Raw genomic sequence first — 27,201 nt, 5'->3', positions numbered from 1 at the left:
GCCCCGCGCCCCCCTCCGCGAGGGGACCCGGCGGCGGTGGCGGCGGCGGGCGCCTCCCCCCCGCCCAACGGCCCGGGGCGGGGGATGGCGGGCGTCGCCCTGGGCTGCTGCGGCGAGCGCGGGCCCGGCGGGGCAGCGGCTGAGGCGCGCAGCTGCGGGCGGGCAGGTTGTAAGGGGTTGCAGGACAGGCTAGGTAAGAGAAAGCGTGGGGGCACTTTGTAGCTAGATACAGCGAGTTGGGGGGAGGGGGGGGGGAGGAGGAGAGGGAATAAAACAACCACTGTTCAAATCGAACGGTTTAAAATTCCCCCGTGGGCAGTTGCGTTCACTATTAAAACGGCTTTCGCTTGCTTCGCTTACTTTACTTTTAAAACAGCTTGACTGCGTTAAGCCCTAATATAAACGTACTTACTCAGAATTAAAGTGGCCTTACTTCGATTTAGTTTGCCTCAGCTGGAAAGGAGTGCCTTTAGTCAGGTCGGATTATTTGCCCTGAAAGACTCCGTAAACGAACCTCGTTTAGCCATCGGAAGCACAGCAATAAGCTTGCAGCTGCGGCCCTTCTCATCCTTATTTTTAGTTTGTTTGGGACGAAGCACGTTTTGAAAGTGCAGCATTTTCAATGGCATCTTGGGAAATGGCTTAATGTACCAAAATATTTAGGACTTGTTCACTGCACGCGGGCTGGAGCTTTGAATGAGCGGGCATGAATTTTTTAATCAAGTTCAGGCAATAAAATTCGGAAATGATGGCTCATTTTGCGAGAGGCTATAAAAATAAATACATTTTAAAGCAAGTATATAGTGACTCCACTAAAAATTAACAACAGGTTTATAGTCAAATACATATATATTTACGTATTTATCTGTCCTTATCTACCAATTATATATGTATGTGTAGTTTATATAATGTGTTACATTTCTGTGTTAATGCCATAATCAAAATGTAAATTCTGCATTGGAGTCAGTTTTACAGTAGGCTGGATTACTAATCCTGTAAAACATGAATATTAATATCAATGACAATTCCTGAATTAGGACAACCACACGTGTAAATCTTAATCTTTTTCTGTTTCTTTTCTAACGGAAGGGAATTGTACTGGAAATTTATATCTATAAATTTTTTTTTAGTTGATAGATGCCTCCCCCCGACAAAAGTATCTGAGCTGGATTTACCCATGTAAATCATAGGAATGATTTAAAAGAAACTGTGGGATTATATGAAAGTTAAAAGTTTAACAAAAATCATAAGGAAAGATGGTTGTCTTCACCCTTTAGGTAGCTATAAACAGCAATTAAGTCTTCCTTTGAGATTCTTTCTCCAGGTTGAACAAACCCAGCTCCTTAAGCCTCTCCTTGCGCATCATGTACTCCAGCTCTCAAACCGTCATGATGGTCACTCCACTTTGTCATTACCTTTCCAATGCTGGCGATCCCAGCACTGCGCGTATAGTTTACCCATGTAAATCATAGGAATGATTTAAAAGAAACTGTGGGATTATATGAAAGTTAAAAGTTTAACAAAAATCATAAGGAAAGAAGATCATCTTATTAAGTCAATGCTTTCATAATTTAATCTGCTGCAATGTTTTCTGTAATCTGGCCATCACCTGGAGAGTTCGAGGGAATGGTATCTTTTAATACCATTTGTACTACATACAAATACATAAGAATGTAATCACATTGATGGGCTTGGGCTTTTACCTGTTGTCCTGGCAACCTGATGTCCCAGTCTATGCCACGAGAGAGAAACAAGTCACCTTTGAGATCCAAAGATTGGGCAAAAAATTTAGTTTACACTGGAGTTCTGGGTTTCTTGAATATCAGTGCAATTCCTGTACAACTAGTGCAAGGGGGGGCTTTGGTGCAGTAAGGGGAAACCAGCTAGTTTTTTGGTTCCCAGAGCAGCAATCCTGCTACTCTTGGATTAATTACTACCTCTAATGATTTAGCTTATACACTAATAAATGGATTAGAGAGGAAGAGCTAGGAGTCCACTCAGGTTCACCTGGAAAGGGGAAAAACTGCCTGGAAAATATGAAGTGGGATGATCTCCACATGGCTTCAAAGTGGGCAGAGGTTGGGGAGCTCATAGAGCTATACCAAAGGAATTCATCTTGTTGTTTGTTAAATGAGCAGCAAGCTGAATGCTTATCTCAGGAGAGATGCTTAGAAAATAATCTGACCTACGGGGCATAACTGGGGAAAGCAGGTCACACTGAACGTCTTTTGGGAAAGGTTGAAGCTTTAATCCAACAACCCTTCTTCAATGTTAGTGAGGAGAAGAGACAGGTTCTACAAACTCTACATAGAACAGATCTTCCTGAGGATTCAGGGTGCTCTGTGATGAACGCACATGATGAGTAGGATTTCATAGGGAAATAGTGGTAAAGAGGAGTTAGAATTAGATAAAGAGGATTGTTTTATTTTTCCTAGGTATATAGATGGTTTAAACGCTTTGGATGCTTTTGTGTTCTAATGTAACACAAGGCCAGTGCTTTTGCAGTTCTTCGTGTAGGGAAAAACAGCCATTTACCTTTCTCTGCTTGGGCTAGTGGGGTATCTTTAACTTCCCTGAGTGTTTAAGTAACACAAATTGTTTTCTCCCTAGCTTATACCTGTCTATGTGAATGGTGTCTTGTGTGATCTGGATGTCCAAGATGAATAATGAAGAGAAAATTGCCCTGAAGTTAATGCTAGGTGGGTAATACATGATTTTTTTGTTTATCTGTGAAAAGACTTGTCTAATGGTTTTATGTCAGTGCTCTTTTGGCACATCCACAAGCAGTGTGCTTTACATATGTGGTTTAGGAGTGTGATTATGATATATTTTAGTTCCTGAAACAGGAGGAAGGATTGTTAATTTTAGCAGTGACTTTTGAGTCATTTAAAGAAGCAAAGTACTGCATTTTGCAGAGGAATCTGAATGAAGGATTGACTGAAATGGCACCACTGAAAGCCTTATGTATTCCTGCCTCAACTAGGAAGAAATTACAACTGGTACAATCAGCTTTTGTAAACTCCTGGGATGGCTATAAAGCATCCGACCCATCATGTAGGAACCCTTTTGTTCTCAGTGTACTCCTTGCCTTAGTGTAATGGAATTTTATTAAAATACATTAAAAGCTATTCACTGCTTTTCACTAGAGTGTTGCCTGTAGTTGATGTTTTCTTACATATCATTATAGATGTCACTGAATAGAATCTCTAAGACCATTTTCATAAAGCTCCCGGAAGTGCATGTATTTTACCTATTTTCCATACAAGTTAAAAGGGTACTGATGGAAAAAATGAACATTCAACTAGAATTCAGAAAGACTTGTAGCTGATCAAAGTATGACATTATTTTCTCCTTCGCTTTTACTCTCTTAAAAGCAAAATGCTAAAATAGTGAATTGAGTCAGATTCATGTAGCCATTTCAAAGCTCGTGAAGTTTTAAAATTACAGAAGTGAAATTTGAGCACATCTGGTATTCAGAAAATCACAGCCAGCTTAGAATAACTGAGTTGTTCTGTTTTTCTTTGGGGAGGTTCCTGGTAGCCTAAAGCAGTTTAGGAGAGGCTCAAGAAAAAACAAAAACAAACGAACAAAAACTAATTGTCATTTTGGCAACAATACAAAGATTTGAAGGTTTTTGAAGGTTTGCAGATGATCTTTTTCTGCAGCTTTCCATTATTTATGTTTGGTTTAGCTGTTAGGAGTGCAAACAAGATTGTTTTTATGGGATTTTCAGCTTCATAATAGCTGAAATTGCTGTAGGTCAAAGTTTAAAGCGTAGCAGGCAAAAAAATGTTCAAAAACTCTTCATACTTTAGTCCCAGCTGTCCTGGTTGAAGGCCTACCAATCTTACATGGTGTGTTGCATTAGAAAATCTTTACTCCAAAAAAATTTTCCTATCACTTTGTGAATGCAAGATACGTGAATGCTGATGCCATTTTGGAATACTTAAATGCTCTAAATGCATATGGAAAAAGCTGTGTTTTATAGATAGTTACCTAGAATTGTTTGCCTTTAGTTTCTTTATCTTGTTAAAATTATACTAAATATACAAGCATTAGACATAGCAATCTATGTTACTTTTATTTCAAGTAATGTTTCAAAGGTTATGTTTCAAGAATGCTTCATTATCCTAGTTAAGTGAATTCTGGGAATGTGTAAACTTTGGAAAACCGCAACAGAAATCAATTGTAAGCTTCATTCAGGCTTACAGTTTTTATATTGACTTTTATGTGCTTTGTATCAGACCCTATAACAGAGGATAGGAGAGAGAAGAATGAAAAATATTCTTTCTTGATTTCCTCTGACATTGCCTTCATCTTTTCCTCTTCTCTGTTTATTCTATCGTTTATACTGCTTTCTCTTCTATCTCTCAGTTTTGTATTTCTTCTCAGTTTCATTTTGCTTTCTCTGTTTTTCCCCCCACCCTTTATTCAGCTCACTGCTGTGCAGAATTAAGAAAGAACTTCCTTGTAGGCACTAATTATAAGGAGATGCTGTTTTACTGCTACTTATTCATCAGAATTTAATGCTTCAGTAAATGGAAGCTTAGTTATTTTTTGGGCAGAATATAGGAAAGTAATTGAGAAATAGAGTAGAAATAACATGTGAAAGACTGATAGGAATAGCGGAAGCATTCAAAGTTTTAATTTCTCCTTATGGAGAAGTGATGGAATAGTCTCCATGAAAGTCAATGGATAAATTTGCTCTGTATTTTGCCAGGTCCTCTAGAAATCTGATCACTACTCAGGTGTTGTTGAGTGTCAGAACTGGCCACTCTTTCAGACCTTTTTAAAGCCTCTGCAAGGTTTTCTGTACATTTAAGATTTGTCTTGTACTGCTTCCTCCTTGCAAGCAAACCTTCTGTGTTGCCTTGTCTTCTCTCCTGAGACGTGTCTTGTGCCGTGCTCTGCATCAAAGGTCCACTTCAGCAAAAGTCCACCACCAGATGTACTTCTGTCACAGATTCCCAGGGAATCAGGAGAGACAGATTGCCGGGTGAAGTCTGGAGGAGGTGGTCTTTGATACTTGTTTGGTAGAGGAGGGTACCTTTAAAAGCTTCTGAAAACTTCTCTGGGGTTCATCTAACCTTTCACTGTTGCAGCACTTTTTTGCTTTTTTACTGCTTGGGAAACACTGAGTCTATTACTTATATTGAGGAGCACCGTATTCACACCACAGGTGACTGCAGTTCTTCAGAGCTAAGCTAAACCTCTGCCACTGTATCGTGCTGAATTGTTTCAATGCGTACCCAGACAAGAAATGTAAATAGTTCATCTGCTGAGAGTTGGACTATTCCTGGCATTGAATTGTCAACTAAAGATATCAACAAGTACAAATATAACCTAATGTATCACTTACAGTGTGGGATGATAAAGAGACAATCACAGGAACTGTGTGACACGTTTAACACTCAGCAAGCTTGCTGGAGATGAGCCGAAAGGCTGTGCTTACTGTGATACAGTAAGTTTTGTGTCCTCAGAATATAATGGATTGCATGGACTCCACAGTAGCTACTTGCACAGCATTGTCACACTATAAGAATAGAGTAGTGATGCAGCTTGTGTTCAAATGAGTAAGAGGCTGCATCAACTTAAATTGGCCTTGTGTCGTTCAAGAGCACCAGAATTTCAGCTGAGAATAAGTACATTTATATTCTTCTGATCTTGATCGAGATAGTCATGGGCACTTAGTTTAGTCATATACACCAGCTCAAAGGACCGATCTCCACATCAATTAGAGCAAGTTGAGGGATGCTAACTGCTGCTTAGAGACCATTACGGCAGCCAAGAGTAAGTAGGGCATAGAAATTTCTCCTTCATTGCTCCCAAGGAGAGACTCTAGTGTAGGAGTCACTTTGCAGGCTCTGTATCGCTTGAGTTCATCTTCCACTTGTCGGTGGTGCTGTAGAAAACAGCTATAATAAAGGCCAACATCTGGGCCCTGAAAGAAATTCTGTTTATTTCCAAGTCTCTAATGACTAAAAACATACCTTGCTTTATTGCGAGCAATTGTTTCTGTGCTCCTGCTACCATGAGAACAATAGTAAACAATGTATGAAGTATCCTTTGTGGACATTCTAACGAGTGGTGGACTTGTGTCCGCTCTAACTTAGCCCTTTTGTGTACAGTTTCAACAGAAAGGGCAAACAGTTGAATGAGCTTGGAACTGAAGACCAGCTTACCCCTAGGAATGACATATTGGCAGTGCAGGTTTGGTAAGCTTAAAATGTTCCTTCTTGTGTGGGTAGTTACCAGCATACAGATAAATGGAAGTTTACATTCTGCCTCTGTCTGTCTAACACCTCTGACAAATTGCGTTTTCTTTTGATAAGAATCAACCAGCTGCTGAATTTGCAAGTGCTGAAATCAAACCGCCGGCAAGGCAATTGCCTCAAAGTATCTTTTCCTTCTCCGCTCAAATCAAGTTAATTTATTAGGAGAAAATATTATGTAACTTACAGGAGACAAAAAATCTACTTAATTTATATCTGCAATTGTTTATTTAAATTGTGTATTATTATTTAAATCTGGGTAGTGTTCAGTAACATAGTCACATAGAGAAACTAAACAGAATTAATTGGTAATGACCTAAGAGCTCAGGCTAAGAAAAGAACTTCATTCCATTTTTATATCTTTGTTTAACTGAAAAAGTCCCTGAGATCTCTGCATATTCACTTACATGCCAGTACTGCAGCTATACGGTTCTATGACTAAACCTCATCTTGCCAGTGTCATATGCAAGCCAAAGGCAGACTCCCTTGAACTTATCAAGAAAATGAGGAATAGCAGATCCAAGGCACAAGCATGGAAAACGAACGATAAAGAACTTTTCAATCTCATTAATTTTGAATTTTTTTTCAGAAAACACCAAAAAAGGTTTGTCTTAATTCAGATTGCTCAAAGCTTCCTTTATTACGTGCCTGTGCAACACTAAACACTGGCTAAGGGGAACAACAAGTGATATATGCAGGCTTAACAGATGATATTCCCTTGGAGAGAAGCAAGCAAGCTATGACTCCCTTGGAGTCATAGCAAATCTTTTCTCCGCAAGCAAAATGATCATATTAATAGCGTCTTAAATGAAGCCAGTAGTTCACAGAGCCAGGAGGCTCTCCAGAAATGTGCTGATCAAAGGACATCTAATTTGAAAAGGAGGATATGGATGTCATAAATTGGTGTTGATATGAGTGTGGTCATGTATCCTGCTGGTAAAGAAGTACTGAATTTCATTTTATTTTTTGACAGTATTCAAACATTTTATTTATTCCTATGTTCAAAAAGATTGCACATAGAAACCCCAACAGTGTCTCCAATAAAGTCAGAGGCTGAATTTCCTTTAACTTCAGTGGGACCAGGATTTCATATTATTTCTTCCAATTGGTTTGGAATTTATTATAAATTTTTTTCTTCAAATTCTCTATTTATATATGTTTGCATATGTATGTATTTCATAGTGAGACATGAGATTACTGTGACACATCACATTGCAACGTTCATTTCCTATTTTTAATTTATGTATCTAAAGGGGACTTGTTCTAGTGATGTACCTCATGTCTCCGTGGATAGTAGAGAAAAAAGGAAGTAATTTTTGGAGAACCCAGAGAGAAAGGGGAGGGAAGAGAGGCGGTGGGATAGATGAGGTCTGTTTCCCTTTTCATTTTTGATGTGAAGATAGGATGATGTTGTTTCACAGAGGAGCTTGACAGAGCAGACTTGTCCTGTGCTTGCTTTTCAGACTACTTGCTGTACCCCTTAGCTATTCCTAGTCTGCAGGACTGGAGGTTGTTTTACTCTGTAATATGTACATGGTCAATCCCAGGGAGTCTGAGTAGATTATTATTTTATAAAGGAGTAGGCATAAAGTTAGAGGAATGACTATTTCAATGAATGAATCTAGTCAATTTAAAAAAACAAAACGAAAAGCCCTTCTGATGTTTTCCATGACTCTAGATTTTATCTTTTTGCATTTTTGTCTTGTTTGCCACGTGTGTGAACAACAGAAGAATCGAGTTGGATGTATAAAGTAACAGTTCAAATGGCTAGACTGAAAGCTCTGTTTCATGTACAAGTGTAACAAAAAAACATTTGTTTTGTTCTGTAATCTCATATACTAAGAGTTATATAAACTACACAACATTAGGTAAAATTAGGTAAGGTATTTCTAAACTGATGGTAACACTGAAGATTAAATAAAATCATCAATAAGGTTTTCAATTTTTGTTCTGCTTTCAGAATTGCAAAGATGTAACAATAAGCAATTCGAGATAAGTAAATGGTATTGACTAGCTGTGATGCTAAAAGGAATTAAACATATCAAGGGAGGAGGATCTTAAATGTAATCTTAGACACATATTTAACACAAAGTTGAGAGCTTGGTTTGTGAAAAAGAGGCTGCCTCTGTTCAAAATTTGTGCCTGACTATCAAATCCATATCTTATAAAAGACTCTTTGGACTAGATATACCTATCTAACATTCTAATAGAATAGCTACTTATTAATATTCTTTTGTCAGAAAGTAGCATATAGGCGTGCATACCGTGAGCACGGTGTTTGCCGAGTGTTAGCTGAACCAATATGTAAAAGAAATCTCTTAGATATGTAATCATTAAATAAGGAGGTTTAGTCTATCCAGCTGTGTGATTTTACACATGTTGTCAAATACTAAGTACAACACCCAGGGTAGGATTTTCTTCTCACTATTGCAGTTTACTAATAACAAAAGAGCAAGTGTAATTTCTTCTCTACTGCAGGTATGAGAAGAATATTAAAATAGGAATAATTATTCCTCTGTGGTTCATTTCTAAGCCTCACCTCACCCAGTAAATGTGCATTTCACTAGCTTTTAGAAGAAAACGTGTTTTTGGAGTTGTGTCGTCTATCGTTGCTGAAAAGAAGTAAGATTTATGTTCAGCATGACATTTGCCAATACTGAATTCCATGCTCAAGGTCCTCCTGCTTACAAACACACAACCATGTCATATCTGACTGTATTGCAGCTCAAACTCTATTAAATGCAGATTCCAAAATGGGAGATAGGGTGGGAGGAAATTCCTTAGGTAGCCAGGCCACATTAGAAGAGAACGCTTTGATGCCGTTTTGCTTAACAAAATTTCATGTTGCTTATACAAAGAGTAAATGCTCCTATGTAGTGGTGGTGTAACCATCCTGCTGTGTTGGGTGATCAGCCCTTCAATACTTTACCCTCTCTATATATTTTAATGTCCTGCTCCATTTTGTGGCATTTGAGCCTTCATTACGATCTGTATAGAGTTAAAAGCAAACCGACAAGGGGCAATAGGCACTCACTGAAATTCAAGAAATTTCATTTAAACAAAGAAAAAACTTTTCTATGGTGATGGTGATCGAACCCTGGAACAGGTTGCCTGGAGAGGTTGTGGACTCTCCATGTTTGAAGATAGTCAAACCCCACATGGATATGGCTGTGAGCAACCTGCTTTAGCTGATCCTGCTTGAATGGGACAGGGGTTGGATTAGATGATCTTCAGAGGTGCCTTCCAACTCCAACTGTTCTGAGATTCAGTGAAAAGAATTGCTGCTAACATTATCCTTTCCCTGAATATAGAAATATACTCTTGGCCGAGCAAAGGATGATGATCCTCTGACTGTAAAAAACATGAAGGTGGTGAAATATACTCGTATACCCAAAAGCTCAGAGCGTGGTGCTAATTAACATTATGGGAAACTGAAAAGAAGAGTTGCCAAAGAAAGCAATCCTGAACAGAACACCTGGAAAGGACTATAAAACCTCTCAGTTCTCTGTTTATGGTACTCACTCTCCTTAAATTGTACCAACATTTGTATTTCCATTCAAAAACCATATTTTTAGGGAGTTGTAACTTGTCTATAAAAAATCAGTCTGTGTGGATCTTGGCAAATGAATTTTCATCCTGGGAAAATTTCGCATTTTTGCATTTCTTTTTTTAAAACCTAATTTACAAAAAAGTTGTATTAAGCTCTGTAAGTTTTCACTGACTTTAGCAATTCCAAAGTAATTGTTCTTGTTTAGCAATACCTTCATCATAACATGAGGTGTTAAAGTAAGGCCAGGGAGGTTACTATGCCCCTGTTGATTCCCAGGTTTATGTAACTTGTAAAATAACAGAGAAGGATTTCTGTTCATCAGAGGGCACTTTTCCAATGTGTAATGTATGTTCCCTGTTGTATGTCTTTCAGACACTCTGGAAACGATTGTAGCCTTCCTGCCAAACCCTCTCCTCCCTGACAACACTATTTTTTCTTATTTTCTTGAGAGAAAAAGCTGTGTTCCTAGGTGTCATGTCTAAACTCTGTTCTTGGCCTTGCCCTATCCTTTAAACGTGCACTTGAGATGTAATATAGAAAAGGTAGATGGTGGCAGGCAGAGTGAAAGGTGAGATGCCGTCATATTTTGAGGAACTACGAGGAGGGGAATCTTCTTTTGATGTCTCAGAGGAGATTTTTCTTCCCCTAGTTTAACTCTATAATTATTCATTCTACTGGTTTTCAGCATGAAACACTGTCTATATGGTACAGCAGAATGCAATCAAATTGGTGTAGGAGGGTGAACCTTCACAAATTGCTGCAATTCTTTTACAATTTTAATTCCACTGAGCATATTCCATTTCAACCTCATTCATTTTTCAACCTTTCAGTAGTTTGGAGGTGAGGGAAGTAGTTCCTAGAAGGGCAGATTCTCCATTTTATATGGCATAAATCTGTTTCACAATTTTTTAAAATCATACTAGAGTGTTTGGGGGGAAAACTAGAGTTTGAAAGACTTTCAGCTCAGAGTATCAAGAACCTTTCCTGCATTCCCCCCATACGTCTAGGGGGCAGGAGCCTATACATTTGAAAGTCACAAAAACTACTGGTAATACTGATGTTCTGTAGGAGGACTGAGGTAAAGGAGATAGCTAGTTTTCCAAAGAGTTTAGTGTATATAGGCTTTACAATAAATAATTTCTGAAATGAAGATTGGAATTTCAAGTGGCAGCTTCTGGGGCAGGCTTGGTGCAGCTAGACAATTTACTACAGGTCAACTATCTTTACATCTAGTTGAAGGATTTTATGCATGGGATGAGCCATCCCGTAGAGATAAGATATGGCTAGTCATCTTAAGACTGGGATGCACTGAAATCACTAGTTGCATGTCTGACGCGTGCTGGAAAAGGACAATGAAGCGGTAGATAGCTACTTTATTGTTCTTCTATCGACCAAAGATAATATTTCAGCCTTTTTCTGTGTACAGCAGTTGCCCTGTACTAAACATCTTTTATTTAATTTTTTAAAACGTTAAAAGTGTTGCTAATATATCATTCTTCATGGTGGCAGAAAGCTCTTTGGCTAAGTGAACCACATGAGGTTTAATAAACCTCAGCACTGCCCATTAGTTGTAACTTGACTGATATTCTGAGTGTTCTGTGCAGAAAATCCACTTCTTGTTTCTCCTTCGATCAAATAATTTGCAGTATTAAATATTAAACAACTTATAATATGGGCTGATTGAGATTAAAAAAGAAGCACATACAGCCTCAAGCGCCAGGAAATTAACATTTTCTTTTTCCTTTACGTGCCTGTCTCCTCAAATAGTTTGGAACATCTTCTTAAAAGTTCTAGATTTTTCATGAAACTTAATATATAATATAAAAATTCCTTTTTCCAACTGAACTGAGTCATTTCAATAAAACATGTTTTATAATAACCTATTACATTTGTGTCAAGGGAAAAAACCTTTCTTCTGTCTTAAGAATTACAACTTTTTGGCTGTGGAACCTTTCAACTTTGAATCCCTTAGCAATTATTTTTGGCCTTGAATTTCCTTCCTCCAGACTTTGCTATAAGCCCCATTTTTCAAATATTATATACAATTATCTAGACCAGACCCTCCATTGCAATAAGCACGGTGAAACTCCACTGAGGTTGAGGGAGAAAAACCTTGCAAACAACAAATCTCAATCTGATTTTATGCTCTTTTATCTTTTCTACAGATGCTTTTCCACTCCTGAAGCCTTGCTTATTCTTATTGCTTGCTTGCATTACTTATTAAACATTATTTTTAACCACATTTTATATCTCCGGTTCACCGTTTTATTCCTTTTTCCTTCCCTTCCTATTTTGCAGTTCAGCTGAACTGCAGTAATTTGACCTGCGGTGGAAGACACAAGATTTTAGGTCTTCTAAATCCAGCTTTGCATAAACGGAACTTACTTAAATATTGAATTCGATGTGACCCACATGCTAATTGCTGTACTGAAATCAAACTGTGGGTCCTTACATATGCATATCTTACAGCTGGGCGGTTCCTTGTCTTTCATAGTATCTTTAAATACTTAGCAAGATTCTCCTTTTGGCAAGAAGTCCAGGCTGTATCTCATGTTCTAAGAAGAATAAAATCGCTATGATCTTTATGATAAAGAGTGACTGTAAGCTTTTGCTTTAGGTTACCTTTATTTTTTAGGTAAAATAAAAAATCCTCAGGAGAAAGCAATGTTTGTATCTTACAGCCCACCTTGCCAAAGTGGCATGGGCAAGCTAGTACTCTCTCTGCATGTAAAGTTACAGAAGGTGCAGATTTAGAAAAATCAAAGTCAGAATTTTCCATAGCTTTGTGCAACCCCAAATTTTGCCCCAAAGAGCTCAAATTTTGCTTTGTTTCAAGGTAAGTCTGCTTACATTTCTGTATTTTACAACAAGTTCTTGCTCAGTGTTATAACTTTGAGACCAGGCAGCTGACTGGTCTATTAAAACATGGCAGCTGTGAAAACTGTGTGCAGCAGGAATGTTGCATAGTGCAACGGTGGTGCATCCTTTCAAAGATCAGAGATAATTTCATGAGGTATGTTTTAATTTTTTTGAAAGCTGTTCCGTCTCAGGCCATTGCCTTTTATAACTTCAGCACTAATAGCAAACTGCTTAGTCCATGGCTAGCTCACATGAAAGGACAGAGGTTAGCAGGCGTGCTGAAAGAACTAGCTGGCTTCTGCAGGCTCGTGAATGGGAAAGAGTTCTTTTATTTCACCTGACTGAGCTGTTACGTCTGGACTGTGAGGACCTCAGAGTGAGTTCTTCAGCTTCACTTATACTCAGGATACTTAGACTAAAAAGCCAGGTAATTTTCCTTTTGCCATGCAGTCTGTCTTTCTTAATGAATGCTGCAGAGTCCAACCCACAGACAAAATTGAAAATACTGATAAAGAAATTTGCCCCTTTCCTGCCAGAAGTAAAAGGCTCTGCCACCCTTATTCATACTGAGTACTACCTTGCTTGTGTTTGATCACAATAGTGGGGAAGGTTGTATTTCAATAGGAGGAAGTATAGAGAAGGGTAGTGGCACTGGAGAGAAAAGGGGAGAAAAGTAAAATTGAGGGGGAGAAAAGTAAAATTGAAACAATCATAACTGGCATGTGAATTTAACCTATCAATTTCCTTCATTTTCCATGAAGTTCTCCACAGAATAATTGACTTTTAGACTATCAGTTCCATCTCTGTAGTTAGGTGCACATTATGAGTTCCGGGAGAAGGCAATTTAATTTTCCGTTGTACAGTTGTTTGCATTAAGAAAATGATATTTTTTATTGTTGCTTTTTGTCCCGGCAGAACAGCAGTTATTTCCAGTCTTATTCTAGGTGCAAAACTGTTCACAAAATTTGCCAAGGTTCCTCTTTTGTAGTTCCTAAACTTGTTTTTTTCTGGTGAGTTTTCTGTTACCACCTTCAAACTTAGCCTGGCTCTGACTCAAATCTGGATGTCACATAATTTTCTGAAGTATATATTACCTCAAGATTAAATTAATATTTATCAAGGTCCTGAATCTTTATATTATTCTGCAATAGATAGATCCCAAATAATAGCATATATATTGCAAGTGTACTTCATTCCTGTGCAAAAAGGCCAGGAGAAAGCCTACACGTACTTTATGGGGGTATATGTCTGTCTTGAGAACAGAGGTGTCATTTGAGTGATTCCTAGGCCTTGGGCTCACCTTCTGAACATGGGTGAAATTCCTTCTTTGTATTTGCATTTTGGATGCAGCATTAGATCTAGTCCTGCCTTTTGGAGAGAAAACACACTCATTGCTCAGGAAAATAGTTGACTACTTTGGACACAACTCAACGGTATCTCAGTCTGACTTTTAAGCTGAGACACTTACATGGCAAAGCTAAAGTACTATATAGTTCTACCTCAGGAACAAACAAGAGATTTCCGCAAAAAGCCAACTTATACATGACTTTACTTCTAAGATCTTTTTCTGTATGATAAAGCATTTTCTCTAAATTTTCTCATTCTGATTATGTATTAATTTTTGCAAAATGTGCACCAACCACTCACTTCGGCTGACAGAACTTTATACCGTCTTTCAGGAAAATCCCAATGATGGTCTATTACACCTTCAAGGAAAATACTGTATGGAGACTTCTTTGTGCCACTTTGCATTAATATCTTTGGTTCACTAAAGAATTGCTAAAGCCTTAAGAGGAGTTTTGTTTAGTCCTTCTTGTTCAGAAAGCTCACTTCAAATGGAAATGGGACTGGAAAGATAGCTGATCGTGCTAGGCTCCTGGGTCAGCAAAATGCCCGTAGCCCTAGCCACAAAAGCCAATAAATAATTGAAAAGGACAAAAAACCACTGTGCTGTGCGTCTGAAAGTAACGCAAACCAAAGCTGATGACCATCTGAGGTCATCATGTCAGCTGGCACCTGGAGCATGCTTCATTAAGAGAGTTTTGCTGAGCTAGATATGAGGATAGTTGCTTGCAGCAGGTCAGAATGGAGAGAACAATGGTCTTTGTGACTTCCAGGAATCCTATGGCATAACAGAATGCTATAATAAAAAAGAATGTGGATATCTACACACAGACAGCAGAATCTAAGGTTTGTTCTCAGGAACTGTGTTTGATCTTGTATCCCCCATTATATTATTTTTAAGTTCGTTGCATGCTGAGATTCAAGTACAAATGTTAGGGGCCATGTATGACATATCACAAGATCCAATCTTGTCAGAAGTCTTCCACCAGCAGTATAAGAGCTAATTTAATGCCTTCCAATAACTTCAGGAAAATCATTTTTGCAAAGTCTTCTGGCCGTGAAGTCTTGAATACCTTGCATCTTTTTTATATGCAAAGTTTTTACTGTCATATTATAAAATGTAAAAGTAAGTAACCATGCAAAAAGTTCTCTCTTGATAAAATTCCATACACTGATTGTGATTTCTTTGCTTAGTGTTGAATACATTCTTCACTTTATTTGATTGTTTAGTACATTAGAGTGTTGGCCCAGAAACGTTTCTAGTTCAAAATAAGTAGCCGTACTAAATTAATAATCTAGTGAGAGACGGATGCTTTGGGAGACAGAGTATCACCCTACTACCACAAGGTGTTTTTGAGACAACTGATTTATTAAGATTCATGTGAGAGTTGGACACTGTTACGACAATAATGCAATTCTACCAATTGAATTCTACCAATTGACTAATGAAATATTTTCACAAATTACCTAAGTTGAAAAACACAGTTTTCACATCCTAACTTAATCACTTTTCCAAGAAAACGTTTTGAAGTCCAATAATTGCATTTTGCATGAAAAAAGTGGCCCTTTGTTTTTACTGAAGCCTGAAAAATGCCTGACTTTCTGCAGAGCTAGTAAAAATTTGTTTCTCTCAGTTTAGTCGACTCTCTGTAATTCCATTTAATTTAAGTTTGCTGACACTTGAGAATTCCTTTATGTGCATTTGCTCTCTAGTATTCCATTGAAATATAGTTGTAGCTTAAGAAACATTACATGGCTATTGAAATTTAAGATTGTATTGGATTAAGGATAATGTAGATTTTTAGGCCCTGGTAACTCATCTAATCCTGGTAGCAGATGTTTCAGTTCTCTCTTCAAACTATTGTTATGTGACTAAAGAGACCAAAAGAGACTTTAAGGAATTCATGATTAGAATTTATTTTCACAGTTGATAGCTGGAAAACAAAAAATCTTGAAAGCTCTAGTCTTAAGATTTAGTAAACCTAGCAACAGAGAAGTAATTTACTGGAAAAAAACGGAACTTGCTTCCTGGATTCTTCTTCCAGCTTGTTTTCTGATACTGTAACACTTCACTTGCAAATATCTCTCAACATGTAGTATGTCTCTATCTATACCTGGAGTATATACTCTTAGTGCCTGTTTCTCCTCTCAGTTCACTTTTGTAAAAGTATGAATTTAGACTGAGTTACAACCATGAAACATATTTTACTCCTTGTGTGAGATAAAAACAGTATTTATTATGTATGTGCATGTATGCTTATCTTTAACGTGAACAATAAAGTGTAGTTGATAATATGATTAAAAGATCTGCTTTGGCATTAATTTACTTAGCATCGTAAGAGTAGAAATACATCAACTTTTTCAGAAATGTAAAAATAGAGTCTGGTTACATTAATATGCTACCGATGCAAATTCACCAAACTTGAATTGGGAAGTACCCCTGAGAAACTTCTCAGCAAATAGTTTATCTGAAAACATTTACTTTTGTCTGAAAATTACTGTTTTAATTTGCCTTTGAATTAGTTTCAATTATTAGGTCCTTATTATTCGCAAGAAGTAAACTGAGAGTATTTCAGTGTTGAGTAATGGTATTCAGAAATCCTCCTGGTAGAAGTTCCTCTGCAATATTAACATTGCATGGGTTAAACACGAAGCTGAACAGATTGATTGAACTGGCATATCTCTACTGACTTTGGTGGCAGTGTAAGTTTATGATTCCAAATACTTACATACATTAATAGCCTCAGGTTAAATATTTACAGACAACCTAATGGTCAGGGCGGGGAGACAAAAGATGAAGCTTGACTTTGTGGCCTCAGAAAAATACTTAACTGCTCACAGTTCATTTCACTTGCAAGTGAAACAGGTGTATAATGCACAGGCCTTTGGTGAGCAAACTGAGGCCTGACTCTTTTCTCATACTAAAGTGAAGCTGGCAAGTTAACGCCCTGCCACCCTTCCTTCTCCTCCACTGAAAAACAAGCTAGAGGTTTAGAACTTGCTCTCAGGCGGGGCTGCTGAGGTTAAAGCTTTTTCACAGTTGCTGCTTTCCACCAGGCTCCAAATATGTTCCCAATAGCGTTTTTCCTGAAGGAGGATGATGGCTACTGTATGCTGCCTATAACATCAGGAGAAAATATTATAATATAGATGAGAACTCTTCTGAAATACCTCCTCTCAGTTTTGGTGGTTTCTAACTAAAACGTAATTATAACCGAGGCAGAAGAGAACAAAGCGCTAGAAGGGACATTGCCTGAGCTACTCGGTGGAATATATACTGAAGACATCTCAGCAGCCCAATATTAACAGTTCTTGTTTCTACTTGGTAACAACAAAATGTGAGCTAATTTCAGTTTGGAAGGAGAAAATGAAGGGAAGAGTCCCAATCTTAAATTATTAGAGCAAATAGGGGAAGGGTGGTTTGTACTTTGCAGAAAATAAAACCACAGGGAAGTATGATTTACTCATGCTCTTACAGGAAATATGTAGAAGTAAAGAGGTTATCTGTCCCTCCTGACTCACAGCCCTGGATTTGGGTGCAAGACCATCCTTCCGCTGTTATGGCACACTGGTGTTTCTCAGTGAACTAACTATGATCCCTGCAAAAAATACTTATTTGTCCTTTGTTCATATAAAATTTGCAACAGTTCCATGCCAAAATTTGACATATATCAAAACAGAAGCTTGACAGCTTTAATTTATATTGAACATAGCTCCCTTGAGTATATTCCTTGAATATTCCTCCCATCACTGAATTATTTGAGCCGTCATGAAGAAGAGAGTCTGGGAGGTAATACTGCTACTTTTATCTACATTGGCTCTGGCCAGGAATGACAGATAATGACATTTCAGCAGGTGAGTAAATGAGGGTTAACAGAGACATGATTCTGAGGATTAAATAACGTAGACTTTCAACTAAATGGAGAAAAGCCTCAGGAAATGTTCTGGGAAGAGTTAATAAGCATCTTAGAGAATGATTGTCTCTTCAAAGATAAACCATATTTTTGACTGCACAGTCTAGGAATTCATCTTTACAAGATAGAGATGTTTAATTTCATACTTAATACAAAAAGAAATCTGAGTTATTTCATATAAACAACACAGATCGTTATTGCTGCCTCCCACAGGAGAAATCAGTAAGTGTAAAGGGTGAGGAAATCTTCACAAAATTTTCCACAGGGAAGAGTAAGCAATGGAGGGTCATTACAATTAAGGACTTCATCGAAAGTCCTGATGGATAAATTCATTAAGAAAGGCAAGTGTTTATTCCCCAGACATACATACTCACTTCTTAGTCGCAGATTTTCAGGCAAGTTGGAGCTTGCGACAGAGCACAGGATCAAGAGATCTACAGAAAGGATGCTAACCATGTTTTGTGGTTACCACAAACAACATGATTTTCAGATATTAAATTGCATTTTGAATTGTACTAGTGTTATTGCTCCATAATAAGTACTGTGCATTTTGCAAATACACCGGAGCTGCTGCAGTAATAAAGAAATAGAGAGAGAACTGATTATGAAGAAAGTTGGTTAAATTCATTCCCTGCATGTGTGTGAAGCAGAAGCAGACATTTGCTGCTGCTGTTTCATGAGACATCTAAGGCATCAGGCAGTAAGCGCCGCATCCTCTGCTCTTCTCCATTCGTCTCTTGCCTTAGTTCCCCCCTCCCTGCTTCACATCTTGGACCAGTGCAGTTGTTGGTGTGATCAGCCAGTAAAGCAGGGTTGCTTACAAGGCTGGTTTTAGCCTGGGTTTTTGTGCCTCAGCCGACTTCAGGAGGGGCCCTACGGGTGCTTTGCATGAACGAAACAGGATGGCTGGGGGCAGGAGCAGGGAGCCAGGAGGGGTGGAGTGAGGCAGGAACCACTGCTTTTGGTGGCACTTTCTGCTTAAAGTGCTCATGCAACTACTGTGTCAGTTAACATAGTCATTTCCTGTTCTAAATTTAAAGTGGTGATGCCAGATATCACTGTGTAATAACTGCTAGCAAATTCCTCCCTTTTGAAATCAATGAGCACCAAACGTGCAGCTCTTTAGAGTTTTGTTATTGTATATTGAAATTATGTTCAGGGATCAGCTGCAGAGGCATTCATGTGACAAACCCATGGTATTTATTTCCATTTGATTTTTGGTGATGAAACTCTGTTGAGTCTTCTTCACCACATAGTGCGTATGTCCCAATATTTAGCGTGCAGGCTTTAAGTTCACTCGGAAGGCACAAGACATCACCTCAAAAAAAAAAAAAAGAAAGCGTACAAATAAAACTCTGCGTCAGTCAATGTGTGTAGGAGTGATTAAAAGGTGACTGAATTCCCAGTCTCATCTGTATGTTACATATATATATCCCAAAGAAGTAGTGCCTAAATTACAAACCCTGTAAAACACTTCTGGGTGGTAAGAAACCTTGTGATCTGTGTAGGACTGGAAGTCAGGCAGAAACTGATGACTGAATGGAACTAGTTTACTAATTTATGGACATCTCAAAAACAGAAGAAAACAAAACAGTATTTGGTTATATAAGAGGCTTTTGCCTGGTTCACATGTGGTAGAAGAAAAATTTGCTTAAAATACTAGTTTTACATCTCTTTCCACTTAACATATTTTCCACGAAAAGGCAGAATTTGAGAATATAGATTTTTGTGAGGGGTAAGTACCAAGAGCAGTGTTCTCATTCATTTAACTTTAGTAATACAAAAGCAGAAGGAGAAAATGCATGGTGTTCCAGACATACTGTCTCAAAAGATCTGGGCCATGGACTTCATTATAATTCCTTAAATTAGTGGTTGCCGTAATGAGGTTGCAAATCAGTGAAGGCTTACCAGCTCACAGTTAAGAGGTCTGCAGCTGGGTGGGAAATATATATTTCTAAGTTCATATGTAGATTAGGTTTTTTACATTAAAATATTTTGATGAGAATTTGAGCCTGTCTTTCAATGTGTGGACAGAGTCTCTTAGACATAAGAAAAATGCTCATAGGAAACAATAGTTTCTTAGGAAGTTATTGGAAAAAATTTTAATTCATTCACAGTAAAAGCACCTCACGGCATATCTTGTAAATGACAATGCCTATCTGTGGTATCTATTTCAGGGATTTCTTTTCTCTTCTTTGAGCATCAGACTGCCTGAGGAATGGCTGAGATCCTCTGATCCTTTACCAGATAGCACAATTTTCGGGAGCTCTCGTATGATGATGACCAGAGTCCTGATAACTCTTGGTCCATACCCAGAGAACTCTCAAGAGCGATGGCAGAACTGCAGCAAAGGTATGTATTTGGATAGATTACAATTCTGTGTAGCTCTCCTTGTCACTTAAGTGAAAAGTGATTGGCTGGAACCGTTTGTAAAGCCTATTCTTATTTTTTTCAATTACCACATGATCCTGGAAAAGTAAATGGTAACCTTAGTACCATATTTTCTCATTTATAACCCTACCCACACAATATGTACACATGAAACCAAAGGCAGAAAGGATTAAAGACAAGGAGTGTTGGGATAAGGAAAACAGGTTAAAGCAAATCAGAAGCAAGCAGCCTATCTGAAATGAGAAAGTTCTGGAGAAAACTTCCCCTTTACTCTCATGTCTATCATGTACAGTGTGCTGAATCTTATATGGGAAGAGAAGCTACTGCAATTGACTTTTTTTTCTACAGATGTCTATAGGCCATTTAGGAAGAAAGGTAATATTAGGAAGCCAACTAGTACTCCTTTGAGAATATGTATTCTTTCCCAGAGGTAGTAGTCAGCACATAGGTAGACGCCAAATGCAGAAAGACGGTAAGATCCTATTTCTGCGCAGAGGTAAAAGAAAGGAATATGCTGAGGCATATGAATGCTCATCAAGTTTAAGACCATGGTCTAAAGTGGCAGGACTTGAATACAGTAGTCCAATGGGTGCCCAGTATGGAAGCTTTACTGGGACGGAGATAGACCTCTGTTACCAGAGTTTTAAAAAAATCATATGAAGCTGCAGGACAAGACTATGTGAAAATCTTAAATCCCTATGGAAGATCTTTAGTCAGTATAAATTGGCCTGTTTTTTCTTAAATGATGGATCTGGTCTGTAACCTCTGTCCTTAAGTTTTGTCCTACTTCTTGTCTCTCAAATTTGAGTTTTTAACAAGTGAATTTTCCAAACTTTCTTCTCAATAACTGATTACAATTCCAAAGGGTGTTGTGAAACTAACTTGGGATCTGGATAAAATACAAAATAGTTTATTTCCAGTGTATTCCCGTTATGACATCTTCTTGGCTCAGTGATATCTAATGGTGCCAAGAGAACTTCAAACATTTTTTAAATAATTGGATGATTTTACAACAGTATCTAAAGTCATCTGATTTTTCTTGGACAACTGCCCAAGATTTTTCAAGTGACAGAATAATGACCTAACTACAGATGTAACATATGTGGCCTGCTCAGAAATTGTATTCAAAGCCTTGCTAATAACAAGCATCTTGAATTAATTATGGAATTTTTAGGAAACTGGAGAAATTGTGTTGCAAACAAAGTAAGTATCCACCCCTTAGTAGAATTCAATTCCCCAGCAATGGTAGATCCCAGGTAGTTCTATGATCACTTGCACATATTAGTCAAGCAGGAGGACTGTCGATCTGATGATCTGCTTCTGGTGAAGCAGAACTGATTTTCAGTATAAGAGCCACAAGAATGTTAAGCAAGTCAAATTCTTTTGTCGTTTCCACCTGGTAAAGAATTTGTTATGTTTTCTAGAATAACATGCAACATGACTGCCAGGAGAATTTTTGCAGTGGCAACTGACATACTCTGCTACACACTTATTGGACTTTTCAAATCTGCAGGCCTAATGTTAGGCATCTAACAAAGATGAATTTCTGATATGCCAAATGCCTGCTCTTGTCGTTGACTTTCTCCCATGCAAAAAGAGGTCATTTGACTTAGACCCCTAAATCCAGAAGTAGATGTCACAGCCTTCAAAGCACTTTAGGATTTTTTTTTATTTTTAGGTTTTTGCGGATTTTAGGGCTGAGAGTAGTTAAACTCTCCAGCCCATAAAAGGACATTGCAGTTCTGCCAGCCTGTCAGGTAGACATGAAAAGTAGCTAATAAATCATATCAGCTGGCTGAACATTATTCAAAGTAGGCGATTAGTAATGGTGAAACCACTGTATATTTTTAAAGACCTCTAATGAGGACAATGTATAGAAAGCCTTAGGAAAAAATAAGAAACTTTGTTTTCTCCTAATCAGTAAAAGAAAGTAAAGGACCATGAGATGGGATCTACTGTTTCTACCTGTGTATAGTGCTCTGAAATACTTGTTTCAATTAACTACACATACCTATTGTGTAGTAAATCAATGAACTCATTTCAAATTCAAAGTTTATTCTTTATAATCTTTCTTTTAGTTTGATTTGCTATTTTAAAGCATTTATGTAATGAGCAAAATGTTTGAAATTCTTTTTATGCATTTTAATTGAGTTTCAGTTTTTATTCAAATGCACCTTGACATAAGTCAGCAGTAAAAGATACCATCTAGTGAACAAGAAATGTGTCACAGAAGATTTGAAGCAGACATTTTTCTTCTGGGTGGCACCAGCGTTTTTGATGCCACACAGACCACAGAGGGGGCTAGGTTTAAGAACAGGAGGTTATTTTGCAGCATCTTTATTTAAACAGCATCTTTGTTTCCTCTGATCTAGAAATAATCACCATCATTTCCTGTAATTCACATTTTGGTCAACTGAAAGCATCGTATAGTTCTTTTTAGAAATATTACATGTATATCTTCTTTGTTGATCTCTGCCAAAGTTCCCAAGAACATACAAGGAGGGAAAGTATTTGATGACTTGGTGTGGTCACATCAGTGGTGTTAGGAAAACCAATTGTCTGATTTGGAAATTCAAAAGTTCATTTGATGTAAGATAAGGCTTGGTATGCTAGAATGCCAGAATTCTGACGGCTGCAACTTTCTACTAAATAAAATGGGAATTGCTAAAATGCTCTTCATTTTATACACTCTCTTCCTAGCCATTTATTTCCTAGCAGGTTACCAGGAATGTCCACTATGAACAATACAAGTTTATAAAAAGAACTGTCCATTGCTAAAACTAAACACATTGATTTGAAATATAACTAGGTTAAAGAAGTAAAGCATCCCATAATTACTGAAGGAAAATGTTTCTGGACAATTTGTAGTGTCTTCTGGTTACATCAGGATATGTAAATAAAAAAGTGAGCCAGTATAAAAATACTGAAACAGAAATATTGCAATAGGAGTGAGAAACTATTCACATGAGATCACAGACACTATAACTATCAAATCTTATTTACAATTTGAATGTGCCAACTTCAGTTCTTGTTTCTCTAAAGCTATTCAGATTTCTGTGTCACATGCACAGCTGCAAAACTCCAGCCCTTCACTGACTTCAGGAGAGTGAGATTTCCACCTCTATGTTAAATGTTAAACTGTAAATTTTACTCCAGAACATTTGAAATTAAATATATAGCCAGTGTTCACTTTAATAATCCTGGCAAGTCCATTTCTTTTGGAAAGATATGCACAAGGGAAGTAATATAAGAGCATAGCCTCTGACATTTTTCCCGTGAGCATGTCAGCCTTTCCATTCTAAGTCCTTACTTTGAGGTGTTTATTGGTAAGCTGTAAAATCTGGCAGAGAAGCTTTTAGCCTTGGGAGATATTTTTTCTTAGTAAATATATATAAAGGTGGTATGGCTGTTCTTTGTTACAGGACACAGAAAAAGTAATGAAGTTGTGGTTCCTACTTGCCCCCAAGTTGATTCCCTTAGAAAGAGTCTTGCTTTTAAAATGTTATAAATCTCTGTGGCCTGTTGTATGCATGGAGATATTTAAGAGTTGGAGAAAAGGCAAAAGGGTAACCGACCAGACTGAAAGTGAATTGCTTTTGTAATTAGGAGTGATTTAATTTATTTGTAATGGATAAATGAATGAATTTATTCAACATGAATTCATTATTAAAAGTGAATCAACAGATGATGAGGGACCAGACTCAGCGTATCGTATCTGGATTAAGAATGTTTTTTTAAAAGCTTCCAGAGAGGTCCCAGCCTCTGGGATGCATTAGGGAGTGGCAGAGCAGAGCTTACTGCTTATCTGTACAGCTGCATCTCATCCAGTTTTCCTTGGACTGCACAGCTGCCTTAGCAAAAGCCAGCCGGAGGGTGTGGTGGCCCAGACATTTGAAATTGCGGCCTGCCCACGCGCTCCTCCAACCAAACCAGGCCTTTTCAACACCTACTTATTGTCAGCGTGAGGTCTCCCTGGTGGTCTTGGTGGCTAGGATCCGGCACACTCCCCTCTGGGCCTGGGTTTGACTTCTGGTCAGGGAAGGGTGTTTTCGGAAAGATGCCTTAGCCAGCGTCCAGCCACAAGGCGAGTCAGGTCGGTTCATGAATCGAGCTGAAAACTACCCTTTGAAAAATACGTGGCTGTCAGTTAGAGGAGTGACTTGTTCCAGTTGACTGTGTACTGCATGATTGCTAGCGGTGCCTCCGGTGTTACGGCAGGAATGCATAGCCAGGGTGAAGGAGAACGAAGGAAACACCCCTATCAGCCGCGGCATGACCTTAGAGCAGCTAACTGAATGAGGAAACACAGTTCTGGGGTTTTACCATTCAAGCTCGTTCTAGTCTAGTGCAGGCAAACTCAGCGAAGAAACTCAGTGTACTTTTGTCTGGCTTAACTACAGAAAAGGATAGATTAAAAAATCAGTATAAAAATGTCTACTGAAATGAGCATGAAAAAAAGCATCAACAATATTTATCTAGTTGAACAAATCTAAAGACTAGGTATTTCTTGGATACTTTTAATTATTATGACTAGCTGGACCCAAGTTATTTTATGGCACAGCATGGTAAGCAGCTTGGCAAAAACACATAAATAATGAGATATTCTGTAAATAGACACCAACAATAAATACAATGAAATATTTATCAGAAAATCTGGTTTTTGTAATGATAAATGAACGGTAAGTCCAAACTCACGGCACTCAAAGGGGTTTCAAATGTACTGTGGATCAGAAAATCAGTGCTGGGAAAACTTTAAAAAAGTAAATAGCTTTTTGTGCCAAGGTGACTGAGAGACTGTCCTATTTGTGGATCTATTTTTGTTTTCTACCTGATCAGCCAAATACAGAACACTACGGCCCGTTGAAAGGTTGCGTAAACAAATTCTTCCAAAATGTTTCTTCAAGAGTGTACCTAAATTTGTCATTTCAGGAAGAAATATTGTAGGAAACTCAGTGCTTCCGGACTAAAATGCCCCAAGCCTACAACACTTTTACTCCATTAAAACCTATATTCAGCTAACCATCTGAAAGAAAATAATTACCTCTCCTCTATTTTTTTTTAGGTCAACACAAAGAAGTGAAAAGCTAACATACTGTAATGAAGCTGGGGATATGTAGAACTCAGTATCAGTCTGATTCCAGGAGAACCCAAAGACCATTGAGGCTTATGTACTCTTTAGGATTGGCAGATTTATTTTCCAGATCTCTCTGGAAGGGCAGGGAGGGGGTTCTTTTCACTGCTGAGAGCCAAATAAACCTTTCAAATACCTTGGGCAGGCCACCCACAAATATATATATGGCTTTGTGCTATCATTCGTGTTATCAAATGGCCTTTAGCCTATATCTGTTCTCGCCCCCCCTCTTTCTTTGCTACTTTTGCTTACCTTTACTGGTTCCTTATCTTAAGTTATAGCTCAAGTGTTCCCCTGAGCCAGTTCTCATTCACCAGGCAATATCTCTAACTCCTATGAAGTACTATTAAACTCAAGGTAGCTGACCATCAGCTAATACTTGAGCTGGTGCTTGAACTAGTGATGCTGCTCAGTGTAGCACAGTTTAAGCGGGTCACCTGTACTGCTGGCCAGATCAGTATGCAGCTTTCTTCCCTGCTGTGATCGCTCACACTCCAGCTAAGCTAATTCAAGTGAAGTGGGATAACTGATGGACAGCTGGGCTGCTTGTGTTATTGTCAGTTCCAGCTTCTGGGTTATTGTCCTTATGAGGTTGGGATTCTTGCAGAAAGGTCTTCTTTCTACCCGTGAATAATTCACAGATTCATCCTGATCGCTGTAAACTTATTTTGCTATTTTTAACCTTATGTTAAAGAGTTGAGGAAATAAATTTCAATACTTTGTGTGCACAGAGTATTTAGTTTGACTATTGGCTCTTGATATTGACAGGGTGTGAATGGTCACGTAAGTCTAAAGACATTTTCCAGTTGTCTGAAGTCCAGATGACTGAAAGTTTTAAAACAGGAAAAACGAATAATGACAATCAAATACTGAATAACCACTAACAGCAGCATTCTTGAAAAAGTTTCTCATTGCTGTTGAAGTGCATTAGAACATGTTCTCTGTAAAACAAGGCACCTATTTTTGAAACAGAACATATCTAAAGTTACATTCCACTGTAAAAGGAGATAAAGTTACAGGGGTAACTTAAATCAGTATTTTTTCATTTTACTTTTGGTTAAAAGAATGGATTGTATATGTGTTATAGCACACCAGTACCAGTGCTCTTTGTCTTTCCCTCAGAATGTGCACTGCCAATTTGGGTGTTCCCAGTTTCAACTCAATGTCTTGCTCATGTTGATTACATAATGACACATATTTCCAAGGCTGTGGTTGGGTGCAGGTGCTAAGATCAAGTTCTTGGTGTTTTGAATCTCAGGGGGATCCTCAGAAAATGCAGTATCTGTAGTTACATTTACAATTATAAATCATGAAATGAGATCATCATAAATCTCTTTGTTGTCATAATAACAGCACAAAACACTTTAAAGTACCTAGATTGTATATTGGGAACTGCATTTAACATGAAACATTCAAAAGTAAAGTGCTCTGAACGTTTTCAAAGCACTAATTTGTGTGTTGGAGGTATTTTTAAAGTCCTCTCTACTCTCTTTTATGGTGATTCCTTAACAGATTATTTCCATCACTTTTCAAAGAAAGCATGTAAACTGTACTGCAAACAAAAGCAATACCTAACCAATGGAAGAATCTTTGTTTAGTAAGTGAAATTAAAGCATGAAAAATCTGTAACCACTTTTCTGTAAAAAAAAAAAACATTTCTTTTTGGCATTACCACTTCTTTTTCTTATTAAGGAAATGGCATTTTGTACATGGTACTATTTGCTCTACATAATACAAATG

At 37.9% G+C, this 27,201-nt stretch overlaps 1 long non-coding RNA gene across 1 annotated transcript; it reads left to right on the top strand.

The window, feature by feature from the left end:
* The first annotated feature begins 51 nt into the window (after nucleotides 1–51).
* LOC138065805 (uncharacterized) lies at nucleotides 52–26,846 on the top strand. The gene is made up of 4 exons (XR_011138873.1): nucleotides 52–193; nucleotides 2,611–2,699; nucleotides 20,117–20,291; nucleotides 25,393–26,846. It is a non-coding gene; the product is annotated as an uncharacterized lncRNA (long non-coding RNA).
* Nucleotides 26,847–27,201: the final 355 nt, after the last annotated feature.

This window comes from Struthio camelus, chromosome 1 (genome assembly GCF_040807025.1).
Source record: "Struthio camelus isolate bStrCam1 chromosome 1, bStrCam1.hap1, whole genome shotgun sequence".
Taxonomy (NCBI): Eukaryota; Metazoa; Chordata; class Aves; order Struthioniformes; family Struthionidae; genus Struthio; species Struthio camelus.
Note: the sequence above shows the minus strand (reverse complement) of the source record. Positions and strands in the feature narration are given on the sequence as shown.